The sequence below is a fragment of the Pan paniscus genome, chromosome 22 (genome assembly GCF_029289425.2).
Source record: "Pan paniscus chromosome 22, NHGRI_mPanPan1-v2.0_pri, whole genome shotgun sequence".
NCBI lineage: Eukaryota > Metazoa > Chordata > Mammalia > Primates > Hominidae > Pan > Pan paniscus.
The window spans coordinates 10,927,665-10,935,109 of NC_073271.2; positions in this window are offsets into that span (position 1 = coordinate 10,927,665).

The following is a 7,445-nucleotide window of genomic DNA, read 5'->3' on the forward strand; positions in this document are numbered from 1 at the left end:
ATTTTTCATTTTATTCATTGTATTTTTGGCTCCAGGATTTCTGTTTGGTGTTTTTATTATTTTAATCTCTCTGTTAAGTTTATGTTAAATTTCTGATTTTTTTGTTTTACTGAATTTTGCTGAGCTTCCTTAAAACAGCTATTTTGAATTCCTTGTATAAGAGATCGCACATCTCCATCACTGTAGGGTCTGTTATTGGTGTTTTATTTTGTCATTTTGATGAGGTTACATTTTCCTAAATGGTCTTGTTGCTTATGGATGTGTGATATCTGCCCATTGAAGAACTTAGTATTTATTCCAGTCTTCACAATCTAGCTATGTTTGCAACATTCTCTCCTCAGAGATTTTAACCAGACTGATTGTGTTATATTCCCTGAGCTCGTAACCACTGCAGCTATCTCAACACTAGAGGATGCTCTAAGCCCAGATTTGCCATGAGTCGCATGAGGCTGCCAAGGATGTGGTAACTCTGGCAGGGATGAATCCGAGGAAGGTCCAAGAAAGGTACCCAGGCTGTGAGGGAAAGCTAACCAGGAGCCAGAAGACAAAGACATGCCTTCCAGCAGATCCCTACACACGCAGGATAGGTTTTTGACTGTAGCCTAAATAAGCATGGCTTCCAGCAGATCCACATGCAGGATAGGTTTTTTACTGTAGCGAGAGGAGCTGGAGCTGAGACTGGGTCCCCTTGGGATCTCCTGTGGAAGGGTGGGAGGTGAGCTCATTTTGTTATCTCAGAGAGGCATGTCTTGAATTTTTGTTAATTGGCTTCCTTTTTACTCTCTCTAGCCTTTTCTTGTGGAAATCATACTGTATGAATGTTGGGCTCTTGGGAATTTTTCTCTGTCTCTTGATGGTTTGTTTTCTGTTTTGAAACTGTATTTATTTTCTATGTGTTCTGGGAAAATTCTCCCATCTTCTCTTCCAACTCACTGATTTTCTTTTCAGCAGTGGATATTTGGACTATATATTAAGTTTTTTTTTAATTTTAGCAAATATACTTTGCTCTTTTTTCATAATCTTCTATCATACTTCCTACATAAAATATCTTCCTGCATCACTTTGAGGATAATTATCTTTTCTGGTTACTTAACTATCAATACCTTTTGTGTGTTTTTTTTTTTCTCATGGTGTTGGTTTTCATCAAAACTCATCTATGAACTGAGAATTTCTGCTGAACTGTCAGCAGCCAGCCTCAGAGGAAAGGTGGAATCACCTGCCAAGGGCTTATACTTCATATTGTTTTTAGTTAGAGTAAAGGGATGGGAGTAATGTCTCAGCAACTTGTTTTCTGACTCTAATTTCTTTTCTTTTTTTTTTTTGACATGAAAATGGGTTTATTTATTTATTTATTTATTTTTATTTTATTATTATACTTTAAGTTTTAGGGTACATGTGCACAACGTGCCGGTTTGTTACATATGTATACATGTGCCATGTTGGTGTGCTGCACCGATTAACTCGTCATTTAGCGTTAGGTATATCTCCTAATGCTATCCCTCCCCCCATCCCCCACCCCACAACAGTACCCGGTGTGTGATGTTCCCCTTCCTATATCCATGTGTTCTCATTGTTCAATTCCCACCTATGAGTGAGAACATGCAGTGTTTGGTTTTTTGTCCTTGCGATAGTTTGCTGAGAATGATGGTTTCCAGCTCCATCCATGTCCCTACAAAGGACATGAACTCATCATTTTTTATGGCTGCATAGTATTCTATGGTGTATATGTGCCACATTTTCTTAATCCAATCTATCACTGTTGGACATTTGGGTTGGTTCCAAGTCTTTGCTATTGTGAATAGTGCCACAATAAACATACGTGTGCATGTGTCTTTATAGCATCGTGATTTATAATCCTTTGGGTATATACCCAGTAATGGGATGGCTGGCTCAAATGGAATTTCTAGTTCTAGATCCTTGAGGAATCGCCACATAGTCTTCCACAATGGTTGAACTAGTTTACAGTCCCACCAACAGTGTAAATGTGTTCCTATTTCTCCACATCCTCTCCAGCACCTGTTGTTTCCTGACTTTTTAATGATCGCCATTCTAACTGGTGTGAGATGGTATCTCATTGTGGTTTTGATTTGCATTTCTCTGATGGCCAGTGATGATGAGCCTTTTTTCACGTGTCTTTTGGCTGCATAAATGTCTTCTTTTGAGAAGTGTCTGTTCATATCCTTCATCCACTTTTTGATGGAGTTGTTTGTTTTTTTTTCTTGTAAATTTGTTTGAGTTCATTGTAGGTTCTGGATATTAGCCCTTTGTCAGATGAGTAGGTTGCAAAAATTTTCTCCCATTCTGTAGGTTGCCTGTTCACTCTGACGGTTGTTTCTTTTGCTGTGCAGAAGCTCTTGAGTTTAATTAGATCCCATTTGTCAATTTTGGCTTTTGTTGCCATGCTTTTGGTGTTTTAGACATGAGGTCCTTGCCCGTGCCTATGTCCTGAATGGTAATGCCTAGGTTTTCTTCTAGGGTTTTTATGGTTTTAGGTCTAACATCTAAGTCTTTAATCCATCTTGAATTAATTTTTGTATAAGGTGTAAGGAAGGGATCCAGTTTCAGCTTTCTACATATGGCTAACCAGTTTTCCCAGCACCATTTATTAAATAGGGAATCCTTTCCCCATTGCTTGTTTTTCTCAGGTTTGTCAAAGATCAGATAGTTGTAGATATGTGGCATTATTTCTGAGGGTTCTGTTCTGTTCCACTGATCTATATCTCTGTTTTGGTACCAGTACTATGCTGTTTTGGTTACTGTAGCCTTGTAGTATAGTTTGAAGGCAGGTAGCGTGATGCCTCCAGCTTTGTTCTTTTGGCTTAGGATTGACTTGGGAATGCGGGCACTTTTTTGGTTTCATATGAACTTTAAAGTAATTTTTTCCAATTCTATGAAGAAAGTCATTGGTAGCTTGATGGGGATGGCATTGAATCTATAAATTACCTTGGGCAGTATGGCCATTTTCATGATATTGATTCTTCCTGCCCATGAGCATGGAATGTTCTTCCATTTGTTTGTATCCTGTTTTATCTCATTGAGCAGTGGTTTGTAGTTCTCCTTGAAGAGTTCCTTCACATCACTTTTAAGTTGGATTCCTAGGTATTTTATTCTTGAAGCAATTGTGAATGGGAGTTCTCTCATGATTTGGCTGTCTGTGTGTTATTTGCACATCGATTTTGTATCCTGAAACTTTTCTGAAGTTGCATATCAGCTTAAGGAGATTTAGGGCTGAGACAATGGGGTTTTCTAGATATACAATCATGTCATCTTCAAACAGGTACAATTTGACTTCCTCTTTTCCTAATTGAATACCCTTTATTTCCTTCTCCTGCCTGATTGCCCTGGCCGGAAATTCCAACACTATGTTGAATAGGAGTGGTGAGAGAGGGCATCCCTGTCTTGTGCCAGTTTTCAAAGGGAATACTTCTAGTTTTTGTCCATTCAGTATGATATTGGCTGTGGGTTTGTCATAGATAGCTCTTATTATTTTGAGATACGTCCCATCAATACCTAATTTATGGAGAGTTTTTAGCATGAAGGGTTGTTGAATTTTGTCAAAGGCCTTTTCTGCATCTATTGAGATAATCATGTGGTTTTTGTCTTTGATTCTGTTTATACGCTGGATTACGTTTATTGATTTTCATATGTTGAACCAGCCTTGCATCTCAGGGATGAAGCCCACTTGATCATGGTGGATAAGCTTTTTGATGTGTTGCTGGATTCGGTTTGCCAGTATTTTATTGAGGATTTTTGCATCAATGTTTATCAAGGATATTAGTCTAAAATTCTCTTTTTTGGATGTGTCTCTGCCAGGCTTTGGTATCAGGATGATGCTGGCCTCATAAAATGAGTTAGGGAGGATTCCCTCTTTTTCTGTTGATTAGAATGGTTTCAGAAGGAATGGTACCAGCTCCTCCTTGTACCTCTGGTAGGATTCGGCTGTGAATCCATCTGATCCTGGACTTTTTTTGGTTAGTAAGCTATTAATTATTGCCTCAATTTCATAGCCTGTTATTTGGTCTATTCAGAGATTCAACTTCTTCCTGGTTTAGTCTTGGGAGGGTGTATGTGTCGAGGAATTTATCCATTTTTTCTAGATTTTCTAGTTTATTCTCGTAGAGGTGTTTATAGTATTCTCTGATGGTAACTTGTATTTCTGTGGGATTGGTGGTGATATCCCCTTTGTCATTTTTTATTGCATCTATTTTATTCTTTTCTCTTTTCTTCTTTATTAGTCTTGTTAGTGGTCTATCAATTTTGTTGATCTTTTCAAAAAACCAGCTCCTGGATTCACTGATTTTTTGAAGGGTTTTTTGTGTCTCTATCTCCTTCAGTTCTGCTCTGATCTTAGTTATTTCTTGCCTTCTGCTAGCTTTTGAATGTGTTTGCTCTTGCTTCTCTAGTTCTTTTAGTTGTGATGTTAGGGTGTCAGTTTTAGATCTTTCCTGCTTTCTCTTGTGGGCATTTAGTGCTATAAATTTTCCTCTACACACTGCTTTCAATGTGTCCCAGAGATTCTGGTATTTTGTGTCTGACTCTAATTTCTGCCTAGTCCCCCATGGGGTCATCACTCATCTGGGTTAACACTGTGTTCCTTTGGCCCAAACACAATGTCCAATCCTGGAGACAAAGCCTACTGACATTACAAGGACATGACACACAAGGGTGTAGGGTTGCAGAGTCAACCAATGTGGATGCTCTCCTTGTAGTAACAAAGTAATCTTGTCAATTGAACCATGTTCTGCATAATAGTGAGAAGATTGCTGTTAGCATTTAACAATGTATTTAGAACATATTTCTAGGTGTTTTTTTCTGTGACTGCACAATATTCCATTCTATACCTGTATTATGATGTGTGTAATTACTCCCTGGTAGTTTTCAATTTTTTTTTTTTTTTTTGAGATGGAGTTTCACCCTTTCACCCAGGCTGGAGTGAAGTGACACAGTCTCAGCTCACTGCAGCCTCTGCCTCCTAGGTTCAAGCAATTCTCCTGCCTCTGCTTCCTGAGTAGCTGGGATTATAGGCACCCGCCACCATGTCCGGCTAATTTTTGTATTTTTTTAGTAGAGATGGGGTTTCAGCATGTTGGCAAGGCTGGTCTTGAACTCCTGACCTCAGGTGATCCATCTGCCTTGGGCTCCCAAAGTGCTAGGATTACAGGCGTGAGCCACTGCGTCAGGCCAAAATTTTTTTTTTAGTAGAGATGGGGTCTCATTATCTTGTCCAGGCTGATCTTGAAATCACCTCAAGCATGCCTTTCAGTTTGGCCTCCCAAAGTGCTGGGATTATAGTTCTGAGCCATTGCACCCAGCCCCTGGTAAATTTTTAAGTTGTTTCTAGTATTATGCTATTGTAAACAGCAATAGCATAATAGATATTTGACTAGATATTCTTGGCATCAGCTTTGTAGAATAGATTCTTAGAAGTACAATTGCTGGGTCATAAAGCCTACACATTTTTAAACAATCTGTACTCCCACCAACAATGTAGGAGTGCATGTTCTCCCACTTTCAAATCAAACCTAACCTTTTTAATTTTGCCAAGCTGATACAGGAAAAATGGTATCTGACTATTATATTGCCTTATATTGCTTCCATTATAAAAATTTTCTGTTATATTTCTTTTTAGTATGATTACAATTTTGTTGTTTTCACATTTACGTTTTTTGTTGTTGAGATGGAGTTTTGCTCTTGTTGCCCAGGCTGGAGGAGTGCAACGGCACAATCTCGTCTCACCATGACCTCTGCCTCCTGGGTTCAAGCGATTCTCTGGACTCAGCCTACTGAGTAGCTGGAATTACAGGGATTCGCCACCATGCCCAGCTAATTTTGTATGTTTAGTAGAGACAGGGTTTCTCCAAATTGGTCAGGCTGGTCTCGAACTCCCGACCTCAGGTGATCCGCCCGCCTTGGCCTCCCAAAGTGCTGGGATTACAGGCATGAGCTACCACCACGCCTGGTCTGTTTTCACATTTACATTTTAAGTGATCTGTCATTTATTACAGTACAATTGTGAAACAAGGATCCAACTATTCTTTTTCATTTGACAACTAATTGTCTCAGTACTATTTGTTGGATAAAATATTGTTTCCCCACTGAAATGAAATGCCAAATTTATCATTTGTACATTCTAATATGTACTTGCATTATTTTATGAGCTTTATTTAGGTCAAGCGATCTATTTCTCTGTTGTTATCTGTACTATACTTTATAGTTAAAACAAAGAAATACATTTAAATTCCTGGAAGGCCACAAACCTCATTATTATTTTCAAAAATTTTGTAGCTTTTGTGCTCACTGGTCAGATTTCAAAAGGAAAAAAAAAGAGTCAAGCTTCTACTTGGAATACTTTAAAATTTATCTAATAATTGGAATGTATCTTACTGGGATTGTATTTTCAATTGGGAAAAGGATATGCCTCTTCCTTTTCCTTTCTTGTTAAATTTATACCTAGATATTATCAAATTTTGTTACTAATGTGAATTAGATTTTTCTCTCTTTTTTCCCTTTTGTATGTTACTTTTACTCATAGAGAAAAACTATTGATATTTGTAAATTTTCTTATATACAGCAACTTTATAGAACTTATTAGTTCTAAAATTATTTTAGTTATTTATTTTGGATTACAAGGGCATATAATTACCTTATCTGAAAATGATAATAGCTTTATCTCTTCTTTTTCAAAATATAGTCAATTAGTGAATGCATTTCCAAAATTTGTTTCATGAGCTAAACTCTATATACTATTGGTGACAGTCGTACCTGTCTGGCTCCTGACTTTATTGGAATGCTTTTAGTATACCACCTTTTAATATTTCCAGTTTCTGATAAATATATTTTTGATGTTTCAGAAATTGTCTTTATTATTATTATTATTATTATTATTGTTATTATTTTGAGATGGAGTCTTGCTCTGTTGCCCAGGCTGGAGTGCAGTGGCACAATCTCGGCTCACTGCAACCTCTGCCTCCAGGGTTCGAGCAATTCTCCCTGCCTCAGCCTCCCGAGTAGCTGAGATTACAGACGCCTGTCACCACACCTGGCTAAATTTTTGTATATTTAGTAGAGATGAGGTTCTGCCATGTTGGCCAGACTGGTCTTGAACTCCTGACCTCAGGTGATCCACTCACCTCAGCCTCCCAAATTGCTGGGATTACAGGTGTGAGCTACCACTCTTGGGCATCTTTTTTATTATATTAGAAACATTTTTAAAAAATATTAGAAATATCTGACACATTTTATGGAGAGGGAGTAGTAGTAATCCTACATCATCTGAGAAAGTACATTTGGTCTGATCTGGATTATTTCTCTGTGTGTCTTCTATTTCTCTTGTCCCATGTGGTCATCAATGGGATGTATGCTATTTACTTTTTTATTTTTTATTTTATGTTTATGTCTTTAACCAGAGCGCATAAAGTGTGGAATCTTTCTCAACTGGTTTCCTT